This window comes from Neopelma chrysocephalum, unplaced genomic scaffold, assembly GCF_003984885.1.
Source record: "Neopelma chrysocephalum unplaced genomic scaffold, ASM398488v2 Primary Assembly neopelma1_22b, whole genome shotgun sequence".
In the NCBI taxonomy this organism is placed as follows: Eukaryota; Metazoa; Chordata; class Aves; order Passeriformes; family Pipridae; genus Neopelma; species Neopelma chrysocephalum.
Genome location: NW_020897690.1, coordinates 21,475,791 through 21,499,766, shown reverse-complemented (window position 1 = coordinate 21,499,766; position 23,976 = coordinate 21,475,791). Strand labels below are relative to the sequence as shown.

Genomic DNA, 23,976 nt, shown 5'->3' with positions numbered 1-23,976 from the left:
GCTGCTCCGTATTCTTTCTATTGCTCTTGTCATGGAAAAATAAACAGATCCAGAGATCACTGTACAGGACTTTTGCAACAACAGCAAGGATTTCTTCAGTTTTTAAGAGCTGCTGTACATTCTGCTCAACCTGAAGTTTCCATTCTTCTGCAGAAAGCAGGAACAGAACCAGAGAGCATGCACAGGTATCTTTCTTATTGTATAGAATAAATAATCTGCTTCTCTTTGGATTACAAATATCATGTTTACAGGTCAAATGGAGCATGTTAAGCAGTTTGAAATTTGAATATTCGTGATAATCAGGTTTTTCTGGGATAATAGTCTCAAAAAAAGATTTAATGTCCATAATACCATAATGCAAGAGAAAGAACTCACAGACCATTTCAGATTTTCCCTCTGAAGACTTAACTGATCTGATGGACATAAGTCAGTGGAACACTGGCAGCATAAATTTGTACTGTTTGTGAAAAGATTATTATTTTGAAGTTTTATACTTCAAATTGTGCTTCTGTATTGAAAAATTCCCTGGAGTTAAACTCTTACTGTCTCTTTTGTCAGTAAAGATTTGTCCACCCTATTAGTTTTCTTATGTGCTTATACATTTCTAAACATTTCTTTTAGCATACGGTTTCACATGCCATTAAAAAGTCTGGCTATTACAAGAATGGACTTGCTATCACCTTCACTCACAGTAGTGAGAGCAGGGCATCAAGAAAGGACAAACATGCAGATACCACCTGTGTGTTACCTCAGTCTGATTGCCATAGCTAAATTTCCAAAGCTCCTGTTCACCTTCATCTGAAGTGTGGGGAGTTCAGCCCACCTCCAGAAAAACCAGTTCAGGAAGACAATAGATATCTTCTCAAATTCCACCGCCTTCAGTACAATGTAGGCACGTGCGGTGGGTCAGGCCAAAGTGGCCCTTGCACAAGCCTGTTCCCAGGCATGAGTTATCTCATACTGCCTGCAGACAAGTGCTGTAAAATGCACATCCCTCTCAAGACAGAGTTTCAACACTCCAAATCAAAGGAAATACTGATCCCAGAAAGTGCCCCATCCCCCATCTGCTGAAAATAAATAGAAAGATCTTGAAGAAGCCATTACATGTCACCTCACTGATTCACCCTACACCTTTATTAAACAAAACAAAACAAAAAATAGAGCAAGACTTTATAAAAGGGTATATATGAGAAGTTAAGGAAACAAGGAATCTGCAAATACAGTTTTCAAAAGATTTTCTAAAACTTTTATGAAACAAAAAAACCCACAAACTTACTATTTCTCAAACTATGCAGTACAATTTCATGCTTCCCATTACATATACTCTTGCATTATGGTATTATGGACACACACTCAAGAGACATCCCTACCTCACCAGGCAAGGTCAATCAGTTTTCCAGGTTAATCTTAGGAAATGTCTGTGGCATACCCTTAGATAGAATTAGACTCACTAGCGTTGCCCTTAAGCAATAAAGCCATGCTTTTCTGTTCTCTCTCAATTATCTTCACAGATCCTCCTTTTCCTCTGATTTTACTTGGAATTAGCGGAACAGAAATACTGGTCTCATGCAGGTTCAAGCCTCTTCACTCCTCAGTATCCATGATCTTATCTTTCTTTTTTCTTTTCTTTTCTTTTCTTTTCTTTTCTTTTCTTTTCTTTTCTTTTTCTTCTCTTCTCTTCTCTTCTCTTCTCTTCTCTTCTCTTCTCTTCTCTTCTCTTCTCTTCTCTCTCTTTTCTCCTTAATCCTTTCTCCTTTCTCCTTTACCCCTTTCCCTTTCCCCTTTCTCCTTTCCAGTTTCCTTTCCTTCCCTACACTATCCTCTTGCTTTGTGTTCCTTGTGCTTCAGAGCAGTGATGAGAACCAGCTCTGCTACAGTCAGGCAGGTTGTGGTGCTGGTGCGAGGGAGGCAGCAGGAAACACTCACTCGACCATCTCTCCCTTCTGAAGAGGTGGCTGGGCCGGCACAAAGCAGTGCCACGACAGGCAGAGCACCTCATGCAAAGCCACCCCTGTCAGGCTGTGAGCAGCACATCGCCTGCACATGGCAGCTGCATGGACCCCATGGTAACAAGATGCTAGTACACCAGATGCACACAACAAAACATGCCCTGGTTGTTCCTTAATGCTATGCAATTTGCTGTGTTTGTTGCTGTGAGACACACGATAGCAAACTGAGAATATATCAGCTTGGCACTTGTGCTGTTTTCTTCACAGACCACAGACAATTTTTAATCCTTCCCTCTGCATGTTCACAATCCTGTAACTACTGTGTCTCCTTTCCTTCCTCCAAAGCCATGTGAATCTCAAGATTTAGCAAAGGGGAATAGAGTAAAAGAACAGTGAATGCTTAAAACACAGAAATTGTGATCACTTGATTTCCTAACCTTGATCTTTAAAAGACAACAACTCCAATTTTGGGACTGACCTAATTTCTTTTAAAATGCAGCCAATAAGGGAATTTTAGGAAGTAATATTGTCAAGACTAAGTTTAATTCTCAGCCAAATTTCAGAGAAGTAGAAATAGAATATATTTAATGCAAATTTCTTTTTAAAATAAAGGGAAATCCAATTTTCATATTATTTTAAAATTCTTGGGGGCACATACATCACACAAAAATGAGAAGGATGACTGGCTTTTTTTAATATGAGCCACTTGTCTTTAATATGTCTAAATTATTATCACTGACGTTAAACTCCAATTTTGAGTTATAATAATTTAAGCACACTGCAGGCTGATATAAAATTGTCTCTGACCATTTGAGACCTTGTACATAAATAACCACTTCATTTGAGAAGTGTAGCTACTAGTAATATAGCAAGTTATAAGAAAAGTTAAGAATTAAAATTTTAAAAGTTGACATGAGAATTTTTTTGAGAGCAAATTAAAAACTTGTACCTGAGATATTACTAAGATTTAAGTTAAATACTTGAACTCAGACAGGTTTATTAATTCATCAGTTAGGAACCAAATTTTCCAAGAATAGAAGAGGAATAATGATCAGCAGTTTAATTAGAGATAAAGGTTTTGCTGAAATTATCAATTCATACGGCCTCAAACTGAAACTACAAGTGCTTCACGCGTGTAATTTGTCTTTGCACCCTGTGTGGAAAAGAGGTAGCTAGCTAAGCAGAATTCACGAATAAAAGTAAAATTTGTTCCTTATTTGATGAAAGAGTGGTGAAGATTTTATGGGTTACATTAAAAGCAACTATTGGAGACTCTGGACTTGCATCCTCCTGACTTTGAGGGCTTTACAGCTGAAGAATCTGGACACACAATTGTGACTGAAGATCCACTCCTCAGCCTGACTCAAGCACTACTCAGACACAAGCACTACCTTAGCTGTAGGAGGATCTGCATAAACAAATACATCACAATACTGCCTTGTGCAGTCTGTGTGTGTGTCACTCTATATTAAAGCTGCTTTGGTGAATTATTGACCTGGGTATGTCAGTAACTCTATAAGAGCACGTTCCCAATATAATACACCTCATTTCTACAATACACAGGTAGCTTATCCAGCTACAAAGCCATCTTGGAGAAAATATAAGCTGAACATAGGCCATTCTTGCCTTCCTAAGCCAACAATCATCATGGAAGAAATGCTCTGGAGTGTGCAAAATCCCTGCTCACCCCAGGCAAGGCAGTGCTTTGTAGGCAGAGATAACATCTTTTATTAGACCACCTAATACAGATAGAGATAACAGAACATCTATTATCCTTAAATGATTGTCTACAGCACATACATTTTTATGTTAGCTTTCTTTGATACTTTCCTGTTGCTGGTTTCTAATCAGAATTACACTGTTCTGCCACAAGTGGTTTTTTTTCATTGATCCAACACAGCATTACATTGCCCAGCAGCGCAGATACAACTGCCAATGCATTCAGTTTCATCCCTAGCAGCAAATCCAAGGCTGTTGTGCGTTGTTAATGACAAAAACACAAGTCATATTATAAACTGAGCAAAACAGAAGAAGCATAAAATATTTTTACAATGCAGTGTACGTATTTATTGCTCAGCTTTGCATCCAGTTAATCCAATGCTTTGATTGCTTAAATTAAAAATGCTGCCACCCATTTCTATTTATTTGCCTCATCTGCTCCTTTCAAGCTACAAGTCTTCCTACAGACTCCAGACTCAGCTCACACTCAAAGCATTTCTCCTATATTCAGACTAACTGCATATGTTCTTTTTGTTGAATAATAAAAGCAGCTTGCAGACATGCTTGTGCAGGCACACACATGCAGCCAAAAGTCAGCCTGCCCCAGAGTGAGATCTTAATCACACTATTGTTAGGCACAGGGTTGGAAGGGGAAAGTCTGCTGTAAACACCTGCTTTGCAGAGATTGAGATTAATCTTACAAGAGCACCTCTTGTAGAAACAGTTTGCAGGCTTCAATAACCTGAAAGACTAAGACAAAGCATAAAAGCATATGTTTCCTCCTTCTAAGTTGCCACATCAGTAGGGTTTGTGCATGACTCCCCAACAACCAGTTTAATAAATATTTTACACTAGCCAAAGTCTTCTAACCTGTATCCTGGAATTAAGTTCCTAAATAGGAAATTATGCAAATTTCAGAGGTGGTTCTTACCCTCGTCTTTCAAACAGTTTAGGTCTCAGGAACCTGCACCGCCAAGGAAAGGTGAGATTCCACACATATTATTCCAATTTTGGCCAGCCACTTTTTGCATCCACCAAATACTTAAGACACCACCACCATGTCTAATCACAAAAACATGCAAGGTGATAAAAGGCTAGAGAGTGGGATGATTTCCTTTTAATTCGTATGTTGCTTGACTGCTATCCCTCCAGTGCAATCCCTATCAAGGATCTCAACACCACAAATTTGCTCACCTTGTAGACCCATGAATGGTTCTGGGTGCCTCCAAAAGATACATTAAAAATCTAACAGTCAGATGCTGGTAAGTAATGAAAACATCATTCTCCTCCATACTACAGTCCTAGTGAAGAGCAGTGGTGGGAAGATCTCATTCCTGGAGGGCCCGCACACTGGAAAATGGAAACAAGCTTAACACCTTAACACAAGCTTATATTTCTCTAGCCTCTTCCTGAACAAAGGGAAAACAGTATGAGATTTGAAACTCATGTTTTCTATACTAAAAAAAGAAATTATCATACAATCCTCATTTACATATTTTCTTCAACAGCAAAAGTTCTCAATTACTGTTTTTTTAAATAGTAAATTTACCTGCCATTTCCTTAAAATAGACATGGAGAGCCACATTCACATTTTGGATAAGGCCTTAGGGTATTTAACTAAGGAACTGTCACTGGAGACAGTTATTTATGGGAAGCTACATTTACATTTTATCTGTTTAACATTCCATACTCAAAAAATCCTCTATTACTTTAATGCCCGTTTAACTGGTGAAACTAGTTTCAATCGAAGTTGAAAGAGTCCTTAGAATACAAATTACAGTATGTTGTAAGAAAAGGATACATTAACTTTGAAATCTAGGAACTACCAGTTTTACTTCGAAAATGGACTTTCCAAATGATTGCTAAATTATTCTACATTTTTGTTTTCCATCTCATGATGCTACTCACTGAAAAAAGCATTGGCTGTAAGAAAACATTCTTATACCCCAGATGTAAGAAAACATCCTATAGTTAGAAACAGGACTTTTAACAGACAGCTCAGACCTATGATAGATCATGGCAATCCTTAGATTATGTAATTTCCTTCTGTTTGCATGACACCCTCACCACAAGCAACAAAATCCCATTTAGAATTATGAACCAAATCCAATTCTCAATTTTGTTTTTCTTTTTAAAGTTCAAGGCACATGGACTGCAAGACACCATTTCTAACTGCAGCACATGACTCCACAATTTCACCACAGAAAGAAGGAAAACAGAAGCAAGATCAGACGCCAACCACTTAATGCAGAACTTGCTACTGGGGTGCATATCGTGGTGTTCATGGGAACATTGCAAGCTGTTCCTTCCAAAATACACAGTATTTAGTTTACCCAGCAAAACAAAAGATTAACAATTTGGATGAAGTATTTATTGTTGTCTCCCTTATTCCATTACCTAACTATTTAAGTATTTTAAGATTTAGAATCTACTTAACACATTCTGTATCAGCTTTTATCTGTTTCAGCTCTATATTAAACTGCAGGAATAGCTTTTCTCTGTTTTTCCTCAAAAAGCAATGATTACACATCCACTTGATGCTCCAGGGCGTACCACAGTTTCAGGTTTAGACATTAGAAGAGGTTGGCTGATTTTAAAATAACACCAACTGTTCTTTTCTTGCAAAGAACATGCAGCTACTTCAGTTACTGGTGATGTGCCCACCCTCCTGATAACCTCAGCCGTGAACACAGCAACAGCATTCCTCAGAAATTAAGGTATATGCAAGACTCACAGGATAAAACCAATTTCATCCTCCAGTTAATACACAACTGCTAATGACAGTTAAATTAGTAATTGAAACATTATTCCAAAAATACCTGTGAGTCTAACGTGGCATTTGAAAGCTGAGTACGCTTATGTCCTTAGGATAGTATTACACATCATGCCGCTGGTGGAATTTAACCTCCTGCGAACAACCAACACAAAGCTTACTTACTACTTCAGCAGCACTTAAGGTATTTTACATCAACTTCACGAAGAGCTGCTGCATTTCTTCTTGGAATAACAACTTCTGACTTCCAGTCCTGTGTACAAAGTCTCATTTTAAGCAAAAGATTCTGTAATGAAGTCAATGTATTCAAGTCAAGTCATGCCTTGCATAACATCAAAACTACCTATAATTAAACCTGCAAGACTTTGGGCTGAATTACAAGTATTTTTCATGTTGTTAAGAAAAAACTCCTCCTCTTGACCACAGTATCAGTGTCAGCAGCTTATCAGCTCTTAGCTTCTCACGGCTCTGTTGTAATAACGTCTTGTAGTAAAGACATGCTCAAAGGAAATCAAGGAAATGGAAGATTGAATGTTCAACATCTTGAAAAACTTTTTATGTTCATGTTCCTAGACACTCATTTGTGTCACATACATTTTCTACCAGGCTGCAGCTTGGTCTATTATATTAAGTTTTTCACTTCTGTCTCTCTCACTTCCTGGTTCTCACACTAGCACAATATGTGTTTTTTTAAATCAGCATATAATAACACAAAAGAAAATCTCATATTTCAGACTTTCTTTTTTGATCTTATATAGAATGCATGTTTATACTGCATTTAGACTTTTTTCTTTTCCCGTCTCCTTTTCTAAACAAAGCATTACATTCAAACTAGCTTACCAATTTCACTTTACTCACTGGGGGAGATTTCTCAAAATAACATGGAACTGGAGCTCAATAATCACTGACAAGAAAAGAGCATTAAACAGCTAATTTTTATTTGTGTCTTCCCTCTCTCCATCTTTTCCAACACCCCTCATTTATATTCCTGTAATGGTTGTTCAAACCACCAAGACATCTTAGGCAGTCTTTTATTAGGACTGGCAACATCCTTCAAAACTAGAGAAATGAGATCTGTATTCCCTGATCCAGATGAAGAACTATAGGTATGCATCAATGAACACTGTCATGTGCAGCCTTTTACACTCCTTCAGTGTCACATTATGGTAATAAGCTAACATGTATTCTGAGTGTACCACAGAGGGTTGAGAGGAAAGAGGCAGAGTTTGCTTTTCGGTTTCAGTGGTGCAAGACAACAGAGGGAACTGCAGAATAAAACCAATCTCTGTTAGAGAATTTCACGTCGTGTCCCAAGAGGATAATGATTTACTTAAAAAAAATCCACTTTGAAAATGTAAAGTGTTTCTAATCATCCCAAAGTAAGAGCTATGCCTGGCAATAAGCTGTACCATATCACGTATTAAGCTGTTAGATATGACACCTTGGATTCAAGACTCCTAGGCCTAGACTGATTGCTTAAATTTCTTTCTGACATCTTCACTGACTGTACTTTCTCTTTTCTTTTACTTGTTTTGGTTCAGGTTATACTGGGATGTCTGATCAGCTCTGCTAGAGGGAAGGTTACGTAAGTCTGGAGGCTAACAAGTCCATTTGGCAAGATATGAAGTGAGCAGCTAGTGCAATCCATGAATTGCACTAAGCGATTTATGTTCAGACCAGGAAAGGCAGAAATCCAATTTAATAATTACTCAGCCAGAAGCATTCCAAGATAGCAGCTACCCAAAAAGGAGATGAACAAACACTGCAGCAGGAATGAAAACTAGAAATAGGGAACGATGATCAGGTGCATATCTCCTTTCAATAAAATAGGTTGGTTTACTTTTCCATTTAAGTATCTGCAGGAAATCTGTCCATAAGAGTTATCAAATTTAAACTCACTAAATGAAAGTAAAAAAAGATCAACTTTGCATGGATAGCTGTGGATTTGGATGTAGTCCCTTTTCCACCCACTCACCTGAGCACCAACTTGCATTTTATGTCAATGAATTTAATTAATACCTAATATGATCACAATTCAATTTCTGCAGCCCAGAATCCATATCAATTGCCTTCAATTATACACCTCTTGATGTAGACAGGCTGCATGTACGCCAGTTTGCAATTCTGGTCAACTCATACCATATAACAGAAGAGGGATCACTTTCCAGTGCCCACATGCTGTACAGAAAGCTATTTATAGAGAACTCTTACAGTCACTCCATCAGGTTAGGAAGCTTTCAACCCATGGCTTTTTGAAAAATTATTTATTCTAACCAAAGAAAGCAGGCAGACTTCAATATAAAGCATAACTGAGCTACTTCAGGATTTAAATGAGAGAAGTCTATCAAAGCAATAGAGAGTTGAGAAATATGGAAAATTGGTTTTCATTTTTCAAGACAGTGATATAAATAAAAAGTACCACTGGAAAGGTTCTATCAGCTCTTTCAGCACTAATACATTTCAGTAGTAGCCCATGTTTCAAAGCAGCACCGGTGTGCCATTTTGCTGTTCCCCTTATTAGCACATATGTGGAACCCATCCGTCCCCCAGGAAGTCCACGTTTTAGGAGTAAGAGGATATAAATTCATTTTAATGCCATTAAGAGAACACAGATGCCAAGACTCCCAACACTAACTGGTTTTTCCAGAGGGTTTTTTTTGTAATCAGTTCTCCTGGCTGGTGAGGTAGCAATGGTCAGACTGGGCAACATTTCAGATTGGCTTTTTTCCCTTCCTGCTCTAGCAGGTGAGTTGGTGGGGCAGAGCCCCTGCATTCCCCATTCTCAAGAAATGGGAACTGAGCGAGTGCCTCTGCCCCGCTGCCTCAGCTCTGGCTCCCAGGGTTTGGCAATTCATTTGCTTGGGCAGTGGGGAGAGGGAGCTGCACCTCATAAACTGTAAGATGTTGGCTGTCACAAGCCAAGAGACATTTAGCTCTGCAGAAATCATGTTCACAGTTCTGTTCACTGCAGTTTTCTGGGTAATCCACCACATATGCACAAGCTGAGCACTAAATTCACATGTCCTAAACAAGGGGCGTGGGTCTAAATATGAATCAAGCGCATAAAAGTCTCATATCCATATTTGGAAATATTATTTTCAAAGGTCTAATGATATCTCAGAAAATGCTAAGTGAGCCAGATCAAGAAATATGTCACAAGAAACACCTAACTATTTTAAGAATATTTGCAACCCCAAATATTCATTTAAGTCTCTTACCTACCGCAATCTCTTACTCTCTCTATTTTTTCTTTTTTTAATCATAGGTAACTGGTAAGCAATACCACAGTTAAGCTTATTCTATGATTTACATATAAACCAAAATAAAATAATTTTTATTCCACAAATGCACAATTTCCCTGTCCACTTTCAGCTCAGCAATTCTTCACTATAAATGGGCAAGTCCTCTAATTAGGTATTTATTAGCTTTTAAAAAGTAGTGATTAAAAAAACTTCTTTTCAAATTCTATTCTCTCTGAATATATGAGGCTAAAAGGAGAGGTCCTTTTTTACACTGTTTGCCAGTGACTGCAAACCTCTCTCATGTCACACACTTCTCTGGACAGAATCTGACATGAGCGACTTCATTCAAACACAGAAATCAAATACAGAAGGAATTATACTCCTTATTCAGGATAACTTAGATAAATAATGCAAAGCTACCACCACACCCTCACATTTTGCCATCGCCTGCCATTCACACTTTGCTTCCTGTGTGCAGCCTGTCCCAGCTCTGCATTTTTCTGTAAGTCTAAAGAACCAACCACATATCCTTAAAATCACAACATGCTCGTTTGGAGCAGGAGTAATCTTCCTAAGGTGAAATAGCCATCCTAGAGCAGTGAGACGATATCCGTTGGTTTAAGCTTTTGGGAGCTGCCATAGTACAAAACTGTACCATGGTAAAAATGACAGATGAGGTCTTTCCTTTCAAAGCCCAAATACAGACACATACGTCTACACTAAAATTAATACACATTACAAAACCATGAGACTACCTCTCTCCCTCTTTTTGGGGTCCACAGCAGCCTGGGGTCAGAGGGGGCAAGAGCCCAAAACCTACTCAATCTCTTCCAGTTGCTGCTGCGTGGGAGGCCATCTCATTTGCAGTCCAACTCCCTCATTTGCAAAATGAGGTGATTTCACTTTTCATCCTCATAAAAGCTCTGCCTGATGTCAACAGGTGCTATAAAGGCTTGGAAATATTTCTCCTTGCTTTAAAAAACAAGCTTGTTCTGTATGATTCCTTCACCCCCAATCTTTGTTAGAGAAGGCTGGAGATTTTTTTTGCCTATTGGCACTGTACTGAATTGCTGTCTCTGAAGCTTACCACTGTATAGCACATATTAGAAGAGCATAATGAGCAAGTCACTCATGGTGATCTTACAGTACTGTCCTAATACAGTAATAGGCAGTTGTAAAGCATCTCTGAACATTTTCAAGTATTGCTGAAAATTCCTTCTGGAACCAAGCTCCTTCATACTTAGGTCTCTAAGCTGAGAACATCTGTACATGGACATTTTGATTTATAGTTCCAAATATGCACATTTCACTCAGTTTCAGTTCACTTGCTGAGAAGGATTTTTTCTCAAGCTAAGAAAGCTCAGGTGTATCCAGCTGGATGAAGACGAAGCTACTGCTTAGCAGCCATCTCAGTGCTTTATTAAAGACAGATGTAAGAAAACAAAGTAATTTTGCTTAAACAGAACATTTGGAATGCTTGAAAAACAACGATAAACCCTTTTTAAGCTGCTTTTACTAGGTTTTTGGGTGTTGGACTGATGCATTATTGTCACTGCTGTATTTATTCTATGTTTATGAATTAGATGTATGTCTCTGTTAAAAGGACATCCCTTTTAGGATTGATTATTTAAATTTGAGCAGATTCAAGAGGAAGCTCTAAACTGGTTCACTAACTTTCCAAGACCTTTTTAAAGATTCCACAAGTTTGAAAATTCTGAGTTATATTTGCCGCATACTGCAAAAGCTGCCTTTCCTATCTACAGATCTGAGTTGTAGTGACTGTATTATTACAGTCACAGAAAGTAATGAAAATTGGAAAGGTCTTCCTTTAAAGTGCAATTGAGTATCAAGTAGACATAGCAACACAGCACTGTTGGAAATGACGCTTAACAGAGCAGGATACAAAAGAATCATCTGCAAGGAATGGCAGGAATTAGGGATTTGAAAGGTGACAAATTTAGGTAAATTTCCCTCAGTAGTAGTATTTTCACACCATCTACTCAAACTAGTATCTACTCTGGAATTTCAGAAGCCTTGGTAAGTAAATTAAGATCAGCAGTACAAATTTGGCCAGGTCAAGATCAGGGGAATGAAGAACAGCCACAGAGCTCTCAGTTCTTAGTACTGGCACCAAGGGTCAAACAGCTACAAAGGACTGCACAGTGGGCTCAGAGTCACAGACTGAATTTGTGAACAGCTAACTTCGTACACTTTGATTTAATTGTCTTTTTTCATTATGAGTAGATGATGTGGCTCTGCGGGACATGGCTTAGTGCTGTGAGCAGGTGCAAAACCTATTTTGCAATCACTGTTAGGAAAACAAATTTATCTTAAAAGCAAAAAAAAGGGTTCGGGATGAATTTAAAAAATAAACATAGTTTCCATGTAAAAAGTTCAAAAGTTACAGAGGAAGAAAAAAAAAGATTAAGAGACTTTTGTTCTTTTAAGCTTAAAGAAAACTACTTTCATTATCATATTTGTCAGACACCAGTCAGAAAAAGCTTTATGTGTGCCAAAAAAAAATCTTAGATTCTATCTTAAGAAAGAAGGGAGGTTAAAGTAAATAAGTATAGGGCATCATAACCATATGACACTCAGTTTCAAATTAACTCCGTTTCTATGAACTCTTGTAAGATGCCAGCTCATAATTTTATCATAAACTCAGAATATTTGGATTTTTTTTTAAAACATCAGCTTTGGTACTTATTTAAAAAATAGTCTAGTTTTCATTTCTAATCCTCAATTTAGCAAGAAAAGTCCTGAAAGAGTCCCAAACCCAGAAAGCTTTTTTTATCTCATGTTTTCTTACTACATCATACATTTTAAATGCTTATGGTTGGGAATACTGCATACTTACAAGGAGACAAAGATTTCTGAAACATTCATTTAGTGTCAATTTATTGTTAATTTATTTCAGTCATTCATACCTGCTAGCCTGGTATTCAGATAAGTTCAAGAAACTCAAGAGTCCTTTTATTTTAAAATTTGTGTGAATGTCCTTAGTATGCTTTGTTCTGACAAGTTAATCTTACATATTTGGGAGTCAAGATATCTAGCACCATTTGAAAGAAACCTGATAATAAACAACAAGGCCACAGGGAAGACAGAAGAATTCTGGATGGAAAGAAGAGAACTGAGTCTCTGGTAACTAGCATGTCAAGCACACAGAGACAGGAGTCTGTCAAAATCAGTATAGGCACAGAAAGGAGGCATCCCCAACATTTTTTCCATTTTAAACCTACACATAAAATCAAAAATTGTCCTAAAAAATTAAATCAACTTTAAAATTAAAAAGTTAAGAACAGTTTTGTCATCTACAAGCTAGTTACAGTGCATCACAGCAAGATGATCTACGACATTTGCTCTCCAACTACTGAGCTTCTGGAGTGTTCTGACATAAATTCCTTTGCTCATTTGCACATAACTGATATTTTTATTTTTGGTGCTTTTGAGTGGTTTTCCAGCTGGAGCACTATAGCAATCATTAGATTTTATTTATGTTATTTATAGCATCCAATTAATCCCAAAATGAAAACATGGGAATTTTAAACTGGCTGCCTATTAGGCCATTTCAACTATTTTGCCTGAATACTTTTGACCATCTTTTTTTTCATATTTCATTTGTATTTTTAGCAACTGACAAATAACTATTTGCTATCAGACAATATTAAAAGAAGAGTAGTTCTAAAACTTGTTCAGAGTAATGTGGTAATTCAGATACAAATCAGTGTGCAATTTCAGTATTACTAAAGAGATGGGGGTTTCCTCACATCTTTTTAAGTTTCAGATTTTTTTTTGCGAGTTACATTTTCAAAAAGCAGTTGAGTGCTCTTGAGAGTTTTTCCTTATGATCTTTCCCTCAAAGATAACTGTAGATAACAGTGCAAAGCAAGAACTCAGTCTTTACAAAATGCCATCATCATTAAGAATAATTTTGCAGTTTGACTTAAAGAACTACAAAGTGATGCTTAGAAATGCTAAACAAAAGTTCATCTGCAATGACTGTCTGTAATTGAGTACTCAAATGAGTATTAAAACACTGAGTTTTATATTTAGGAGAGTGGAATTTAGCTGGGATCTTTGATCACATCTCCAGCATTTGCCAGTACAACTCTCTTCCAGTAAAAAAAACAGAAAAGACAGAAAAGACAGAAAAAGTCCAGCACCGTTTGCTAGTCCTATGAATGAAGTTAGAAGCTGGAGCATGGAATACTGAACCAGAGGCCCTGAAGCCAATTGGCTTTGTTGAACCTCACAATTCAACATTTTTTTTTTCAAAAATCAAGCGTTTCATATGCACCCTACCTATATGACATCTACAGTTACTCAAATATGATTCTCAGTTGCCAGAAATATGCTCGTACTAGCAAGCAGCAGCTGGAAAACATTAACATCAATGGTTCACCTGGATGGATATCAATATCTGCAAGCTAATAGCCAGAGAAAAGAAATGTTACAGTTGTACATGGCCACCTGCCTATACAGATTGAAAGCAACTAACTCTCTTCTCAACTGAGCGTCAATCTCCTTACACTTCAAACAGTGTTTAGACAGTTATTGAAAGCATATTCTTTACATTTCTTAGGTACAACACCATTTCTCCACACTAAATTGCCGAGATTTGCATCCTCCCATTGACTAGCACCTCAGCACAATGCTAAGGAGCAGAAAGCACCACTGGGCCTCTGAAGACTTGGTGCATGGGCTTAAGCATGTGGAACAGAAGTCTTAATGCTCAGCTGCAAAAACATTCAACAATTAATTAAATATTTAACTACCGCAGGATGAAATTAGAAGCCAGAGTTTCCATTAACCCTCTGTAACTCTACCTTGGACTGATGTCTAAGAAAATATAAAGCCCTGTCTTCCATCATGTGACATGATCAAGCAATTGACAGCTCTGTTAATAAATAGATAGGAGAAGAGAGCAACAGGAGAGCAACTTTGTGCATGTACACATTTTTGTGTTAAAAAAGAAAGACATTAGAGCATGATTACAATTACTTTTTCCAGGAAACAAAGTCTGGAATTTGTAATGAGGTAATAGGATCTGAGAAAATGATGTTCTTTCCCCTTCCCTGAATACTGGAAAGGTACAGAAAAAAAAAAAAAAAGAGTAAATTTCACCACTCTACATTCCCATTCAGATGTGGGCACATCATTAAGCCTGTCAATCGGCACTCATTTTGAATAAATGGTTATCCACAGAAAATGGGAATACATCACAGAGCTGTTTATTTTCCCTTTAACACTCCACCTGGAAAGATCAGAAATCTTATGGCTCTGATAGGGTTCCATGCTCCACTAGCTGCTCTTACTAAGCTTTGAGAGACCATCAGCACTCAAGGGCACTGTGCAGATTTATTGGCACTGCCAGCTTAACAACCAATCGCAGCCTGAAACAATGATATCAACATGAAGATATTTCCATAGAATTATTGTATGAACACTTCCAAGTTGTACTTTTATTCTTGGAACATGATATTGCTGGGAGGTTTCTAAAGCACTAAGAGACATTTCTATCAGATGCTAGTATAAATTTGGTACAATATGTTCATGAAAGTTATTATTCCTGTCCACATCAATCCTCCTGAGATGTAAAGTTTCAACTGTAGTTTAAATGTAAAAAGAAAAAAAATGTATGCAATCCTACCACTTTTTCTTTCCCCTGAGAATCTGTAGGACTTTGCATCTCAGCTAGAAATAGGTATTTGGTATCATGGGGTCACAGTGCATAGTAGAGCTAGAAGCTCTATTTGCTAATGCATTCCATGGAAATGGGACATAAAAATTGTTGAATAGTTCTTTCCAGGCTATGTTTTAATTATTTTCTACAGCAGTGTTTTAGATATCAAACTTATTACAGCATTGGGGCATTGGGGTACTAGTCTGGACATTACATAGTTGCCAAGAAAATCTCTTATGTAGAATCTGCAAGTTGAAGGTACAGAGGAAAGTTAAACCATAGATTTAGACTAAAACTACTAGCCAGAACATAAGGTACTGAAGCGTGAGTTATTATTGTAATTGAGAAAATTAAATTACTCACTGCCATTGTCCATACTGAGGGTGGTCTAATAGGAAGTGTTTAACAAACAATGCCAGGATAAGGTTACTAAATTAGTTCTTATGCTGTTCTGATTATTCAAATGTTGTTCAAGTATTTAACAAATGGTTCACGTCTTTGCAACCCCCAGGATTAGCAGTCATTCTAGGATGCCACTGATTATTTCTGAGGTCATTCTGTGTAAATGTTAAAGAGTGAAACAGCTTTTATGTCCAACAGAGTTTGCAAGAGAAGGGGAAAGGACAAAAGGGCGACCCTTTCCCTTCAGAACATTTCTGAAGAAGGGATGTCTCTTATCTGCTTACTGGAAAATGGCAGGTCACCTCCCTCCTACTGTCTTTCCTCTGTTTTTTACCATGTTCCTCACTGCAGGAATATCCAGTAAATTCTCCTAGCATGCGAGGTAGTGTGAACCATCACACCGAGAAGCCAAGATGTCTTCTGTTCTAACCAAGAAACCAAACCAATTTCTATACAGGGTCAGCATGGTTCATATTGTTCTCTGTTATCCTGACAGAGCACCTCAGCTCCAATCTGTCCTATGCATGTTCAGCATAGGATGTGCCCCATTTTCCATTTTATGGCACCAGTTAGCATCATCTTCCTGCTTCTTCTGCACTGGCATGTAGCAAAAGACCCCATGAAAGAAGCTGGAGTTATGAGAAGAAAACACAGTTTTACACTGTAAGGAAGGGGAGGAGAGGGACAAAAAAGAGAATAGAAAGCTGGACAAAAGTATATATAATATATATATACATTTATAAAATAAGTATATATATATTTATATATATAAAATATATGTATTTATACCTTCACAGGCACAAAAAGAGCAAGAATATGCTACCACAAGACCAGCCTTCACCTCTTTTTCCATGGGGTCTTTGCAAACAAAATACTCCCCACCCATAGCTGGAAGTTAGATAATGTCCCATCACACCAGCTATTGTACACAGGAATAAGATGATGCCATGTACTAGATAAGAAAAGTACAGCATTAGCAAAACACCAAAGCAAAACAGCAAAACAGCAAACAACAAAAGTTCCCTCAGACCAGTAGTAGCAACTCCAGCAATGGAGCTCAGCATCTGTTTGGACACAAGCCTGGCTTGCCCAAGTGCCTGGTCTCATTGCAGTAGTGGTACAGTCTGAATGCACAAGGCTAGGCCCAGCAAGACATCAAATGAAATTTAACAGCAAAGTGTACAGAGAAAAGTGGTATTCTTAACTCCTTCTTGGTAAACAGCTATTCAGTGCAGTTGGGTTGAGATGTATAACTGACCTAAGAGTCTGAACAATTTACATGTGCCAAAACATTCAGCAGAAAAGTGGCATAAAACTGTTAAATTGGATTGAAAAAATCCTCACTTTCACCTTCATCTGAGCAGACAGAAAATAGTTTGGTTACTTAGTAACATAATTTTTAAATTATTTATTTTAACAGATATATGAAATTAGAGGCAATGATCTACATCTCTAAAACTACTTTTATAACTGTTTATATTGCTATAGTTTCATAAACTTCAGTTATACACTAGAAGTGATTTTTGGACATGTTTTCTGTGGGATAATAAACCGGAAAAATAAACAACAGTCTTCTGTTCTTCCCCATCACCTTATGCTGTATGTCATGTATGTCATGTTTTGGTTCATACAATACCTTTCATAAATAACCCTCCCCTTTACTTACAGTGCCCCTTCACTTTTATGAAACACAGCTGTCAAGGACTTCAGTAACAAAGAAATTGACAAATTCTTTCAGTCTCAGGCATTTTTCTGTCTATTACACTGCTTCCAAAGAAAAAGGGGCATCATGTGAAAAAAAGGCTGCCTTAAGAATATAGCTGCCACTATCTATTGACACAGGACACTTTAAAATGAGAATGTACTAAGAGACAGAGTTCAAGAATCATGCACCCAGTCCAGCTGGAGAACATACAAACATCTTACAACTGTCTCATTAAATGAGTTCAGGGAAAGGGCATTGCTAAAAATGAAGAACAAATGTCTTGATTTACAGATCTACACAGCATGTGCTGCAGTACATTAAACAGTAATAGAAGTAATTTTTAATACAGCACATAATGACACCACATCAGTGCTGCTAAGGAAGAACCCTGAAAGAACACATACAGCATAAGTCACTTGTGCTACCTTTTACTGAAAGCCCATACCAGTAGAAGGTAATGACAGCAGAAGGGTGATGTACAAAATATTGCTACAGTTACTTAAATCAGTTTCTTCAATCTTTGCCTTTCCTTTCTGACTACTGCCTGTCCAGCAGCCAGGAGATGCTGTCAACAACCACTGAATTGCCCAATGCACTGTAAGTTTAAGGGACTTAAATTCATGCCTGTAAGCAACAGGGTAGAAGATCAGAGATTGCACATTCGTATTTGCACACTAGGGACGTGCTGATACAAATCAGAATACTGATTTCACCAGTTTACCAGTGATAACCAACTGGTATCATCAATTGTACTGGTTGTTGAATAAAAATAATTTGTTGTGGGTTTTTTCTGAAGTATGCACATACCTCTGTATCAGGGCAACTGCTTCTGAATTACCACTCCACACTTCCCAAAGATGCCTAAGCAACTTCCTGCACGTTTTATTCCTCTGTTACTGCAAAAGGCCATATAGCACAGAGTAAACAGCCCAGATCCCACTTGGATGGATGTGAAGCAGTGTCAAATGCATCTGCCATGATGAAACCAGGTCAATATATCTGCAGTTGATTCAAAAGTGAGTTGCTTTGATTTTGGATTTTGGAAAAGGGGCAGAAGCTCATTTCTCTTAGGTACAGCATTAGTTAACTTTCTGCAGCTAAGCAGACAATCAAAAAAAGACTCACAGGATTATAAGGATCATGTATCCATGGAGATTTTAATAAGAAATCTTACTTGCACTGGAATACATAGAAGCAAGAAACAGAATCAGGCTTCACGGGTGATTTATTTTAGTTCATCTCCTAGGAAGTAGAATGTTACTGATTTGATTTGAAGCCAAAAATTGTAAGCCTGGATCAAGTTCTTGAGGTTCAAACTCAACTATATTCTGTTCTCAGAAACCAGGACATTGTGGCTATCTTTATCTTGAATATAATAGTTCTCTTTGGTAAATTGCTTATAATGTACTAAGCCAAGTTTTGACAGAGTCATGCTGTGAACATTAATTTCATCAAGGTAAGTATCTCACTTCAACTGCCCTGTTTCTTTTCTTGTAGCTTTCTGAAAGGGCAATATTTATGGTACTTCTGTTCCTTTCCAAGGCCACCAACATTTAATAGTGCTCAGGTAAAGTAGCCTAACATACATATATCTAATTTTGTCAATCCTTCAGCCAAGAAAGAGCAGGAATTTTTCAGAATATGTCAGAATGCTATATAGAAAAAAAGGACTAAACAGTTACAACTTTCATTTGAATCTATATTTAAATTACATTATTACTCCTTGCAGCTGATGACTACATTTTTGGAAATGCAGCAAGTTCATTGTTGTTGTTTATTTTAACAAGCTGTTCTATTAAGCATTCTTAAATGCTCACCACCACCACCACTATATTCCCTGAGATCCAGCACAACCAGAGCATTTGGACTCGCAACACCCATGGGATTCTGTGACTAAGCTGTCCAGCTGCAGGTGTGCCCTGAGCAGTGAAGCTATTTGTGATGTTATTCTATGCCCACTTGGTTTCCCCTATTGTCTACAGCTATACTTTACTCAGTTATATTTTACTCAGTGTCTTGCTCTGTCAACAAAGTAGAATACAGAGAAAAGAGACCTCATTGCCTTGAGACTGACTCTGTAGGAGAGAGGTGCCACAGTCAGAGTTGAAGCTTGAACAAGCTTATACCAGAATGGAAATTATGTTAAGACATCTGAGAAAAGGACTCCAGACAAATGGCAAACCAGCAGTGAAATGTTTGCATTCCTTTTGCAAGGTCCAATAGCTCTGTTCCCATAGCTACTGTATGTTGAGAAGGATGATGTAGCTACAGCAACAGAGAGCCAACATCCATGTTCACTGTAAAATTCCTAAGTCATTACTTAATCCTTCTTTTACCTCCCTCCAAATTTCTAAAAGAGGAAAAAATTAGGGTTATCTTGTTCTTTGAATGAATTAAAATTTTTCTAAAAATATTAGAATTAAAAGGTCCACTGCAGACAACTGGAACTATAATATGCTTCCCTGACACAAATTGCCTCATCCTATGGTTCTCCTCTCCACACTGACTGGCTTGCTGTTTTGTTAATAGAGAGCTGCCACTGACTTACTCAACAAGTTGTGTTTAGCAGTCTGCAGCTCCTCCAGGTCCCACTATATTCAAGTGCAGCACGCAGTCATTTATGAGCCAGTCCTTCCATCGAATAAACTCAATTGTTTCTTATCTCCCACCACCCACTATGATTTTGAAGAAATACTTCTACTGAGAAAATCTGCACATTTTCATAGCAATTATTTGCTTCCCCTTACCAGTGTGAGTTCCCTACATAATTAAGAAGGAAATATTGCATCAAGCACTGAAAGTGTTGTTTAAAGCATAGAGTCTTTTAATCTTCAGCATGTTGTTTGCCATGTGATTGCCAACTGGATAATGTTTGGCAAGCCAAGGGCATATTTTGTTATACATATGTACAACTAAACAGAAAAGAGTTTAAAGGTTAACCCAGCATAATGATTTCTGCTTTAACACCCTAATTCAAGTCTCACAAAAAACAAGGAGTCTCACTTAGGGGGATTTATACTGGGTTTTTAAGAGGAACAGACTGCACAAGCCTTGATTTCCAAAGGGTCCCACACAGAAATATGCCCTATCATTGCAAAATCCAAATGTGAAAAAAACAGCTAAAGCCAGCACCCTGAGCTCTACTTAATTTTTCTTTGATGTCCTATTTAAAATTGGGTTTTTTTCAAAGCTACAAAATCTTAGTCAAGTGGCCAGTCTTTGCTAGAATTCTAGAAGGATTAAGCAACACTTAAGTCCTGATACAGCATAAATTAATCTGTAACTGTTGATTTGAAAAGCACTGAAGCAGTTTTATGTTAAAAAGTCAACATTAGAATATTCTAAATCAAAAGAAAAAGCATCCTCAGTACTCAGAAATAATCTCACAAGAGTCCAGAAGGCAGCAGATTCTCAGTGTAAATATTTAAACTTTTAATAACAAGATATTTAAGCGAGCTCATAAATCCATGTGTCGCACAACTATCCAACATCTACACTGACATTGCTAATTTTGGTTTGTGTGGACAGAAGGAAGGCACAAGTAAATACTGTAGAGATTTTTTTCCCATACCCTGTCTTTTTGCCAGGTCAGAATGGCTAATGCTTGCAGAGATATTGAGTTAATGTCTGGATAATTTTTTTTCCTGTCTGAAAAGGTACAGCACAGGTAGCATGTATGCAAAGTTATTCCTTCAGCAAGTGTTATTAGTCTACATTTTTCTATTAAAAAAAAAAGTTAAAAATAATACAAACACAGCCCAAGTTTCAGCTTTTTCAGAGGAGAAGATCACCACTCAGGTTCTGAGAAATGACCATTTTGTAGATGAGGCTGGTATACTTTCTCCCCCACTTCCCCAGCATTACAACATGTCTTTCCCACACGCTAGGGCAGAGCTTCTGAAAGAGGAAAGTTTCACAACACAGCGTGGGCAAAGCCAATGCACATACCACACACCAGCCCGGGATGACAGAAATTGTGCAGGAAGTGAAACTACTGTAAGTTCACAAGTTTCTAATACACAGCTGAATATAGATACAATCTAGTCGAAAAATGGAAGAAAAGTGGAGTTAATAGGGTTCATACAATGCACTGAGAGACAGAAAAACTCACAGCAAAGAATGTATGGATTTTTAAATCATTCGATGGGTTAGTCATCAGGTTGATATTTCATATGTTTTAAGTTTTGTAAAGAGAATTTACAAATAATCCCTTTTTTTTTCCTAAAAAACTGTATGAGGTTTGGGCAATCTAACAAAAGGACAGCCTAGTAGGTCACCAGGTCATCGCTAACCGTGGTGTTGTAATACCTTTGAAGTACGGCAGCAAAACTGATTTAAACATCTAAGGCTAGCTATCAGGTTGCACTAGCAGAGTCCTCAATATCTACAAATTTGGGATGATTGTAGGCTCTGAACTAATTAACAGCAGAAAAGAAGATAGGCTGCTCCATACAAGCTCTCCACACAAGCAGGCACTCAGGCATGATTGGAATTTCAATCAGAACCAGAAAAGGCTTCCTAAAGGCTGCACTGAAATGTTTTGCCACCACCCTGAAAGTAACAGGTCTGAGGCCAAAAAAAGAGTAGGAGATCAAAATTTTCTTTTAACATTTGAGATTCCAACCGCATTCCAGGATGGTGTGAAACATGTCTGGTACAAGCCTAAGCAAGAAGAAAAGAGGATTCAGAGGGTACGTCTGTATTGTGTTGCTTCCATATCTAATCGCAAACTGGTTCTCACCTCAATTTTAACATCAGATTCTGTAATAATGAATGATCTGGAGGAGTAGGACTGCCTCCTCTTCTAGCTGTGTTCATTCCATGAAACCAACAGCTACAAGTTATAAGAAGCCGGCTCTACCGCATCTGGATTTGGCTTACTTTATTGCCTTAAAAAGACTTTGAAACAAAGAATGCCCATGACAGAAAATAAGCCACAGTTCCAGAGAAAGCTAACTTCCTTTCTGAACACTGGCCACTGCAAAGAGATAGATAGGAACTCCAAATGAAAATCCCTGTAAAAGTGAAGTACAACGCTGGAAAATAATTTGCTGTGGGATTGTCCTGGGCATGCTAAGAGAAAGTAGTACCAGTGTTACTTCTTTCTGAAGGAGAGATGGAAATAACATCAGTAAATTGGATTTCAATGCCAGAAAGTCAGTATGGAAACTAACAATAAGGAATAAATCATAAACTGTGAGTATCCTCAAAACTTCCAAAGTACTAGTTTTGTGAAATATAAAATATATTTAGAAAAAGAAATCCTCCAAATTCAAGAGAACTTAAAACCAAGTGCCACTCTGTCATAGAGGCACTAGTCTTATTATTAAAAGGAGTTGTGGTCTTTACTCTACTGTACACAATAAAAACACCAGATCCAGGATTACATTTCCTCTGTTCTTCAGTAAATTGATTCCTTAAATTTTACACACTGATTCCTGGCATAATTTGAAGAAGGCATCCCTCCCATCTGAATTACACATTCTGGTGTATTCAGCATAAGCAGTGCTTTGTCACAGGAATGCAATGGACTCTTGTTGCAGCAACAGAGACTCAGCACAACAACCTGAATAAAAATGAAAGTAACACCTCATAGACACAGTCAACCTTATGACTTCTATCCTGCATTTATTTTAAGAAATGCAGTAACTTATTCTAGCCCACTTGCCCTTGGAGAAAGGTGTTTTACAAGCAAGAACATCAGTGCCACAGCATTATTCAGAGAATCAGAGAATCAGAGAATCAGCCAGGTTGGAAAGAACCTCTGAGATCATCAAGTCCAACTCTTGATCCAGTACCACCGTGGTTACTAGACCATGGCACTGAGTGCCACATCCAGTCTCATCTTAAAAGCCTCTAGGGACAGAGAATCCACCACTTCCCTGGGCAGCCCATTCCAATGCCTGATTACCCTCTCTGTAAAGAATTTCTTCCTAATATCCAACCTAAACCTCCCCTGGCAGAGCTTAAGACCATGCCCTCTTATCTTACACGTAGTCGCCTGGGAGAAGAGACCAACCCCCACCCAACCACAGCTTCTCAAGCAAGTGACTCTCATGCTCCAATCAGTGTGTCAAAAATGAAGCTTACATAGATGGTAATGAAGATTCAAGTATAAACAGCAGGTGGTCTGCCCCCCTTCCAAGTAAAACTAGCACTTCACAATCACTATTCTGGTAAGGAAACTGCAAGTGAGAGAGGCAATATGGAAAATCATCCCAGAGACCACTTCAGTAGTTGTGACATAGTTTTAAAAAAGTTTGTTCTTTTAGCGATTCAGCTTTACTGTATCTTCAATAAAGAAAAATAAATTTTAAAAAGTACAACAGTGATTTGGACAATACTTAATCAGTATTATTTTGAATGAATCAGCCATGCTATTGTAAAAAAAAAAAAAAAAAAGAAGTTTATTCAGACAGCTCCATTTTATATATTCTTTCGTTTGTGTGCACTAATGTATTAGAATACAGAGTCCTTAAAGAGTCAAACGGATGCAAATA

The 23,976-nt window shown here is 37.7% G+C and overlaps 1 protein-coding gene across 2 annotated transcripts in view; it reads right to left on the bottom strand.

Moving 5' to 3' along the window:
• Positions 1-23,976, bottom strand: part of BASP1 (brain abundant membrane attached signal protein 1) — a 51,877-nt gene that overhangs the window by 5,229 nt on the left and 22,672 nt on the right. The window contains exon 1 of one of the 2 annotated variants that reach the window (XM_027681846.1): positions 16,085-16,092. The exons of the other annotated variant lie outside the window; for it this stretch is intronic. The gene's annotated coding sequence lies outside the window, so the exon portion shown is untranslated. Of the gene's footprint in view, positions 1-16,084; positions 16,093-23,976 lie in introns of those variants that run through there. 2 annotated transcript variants of the gene reach the window in all.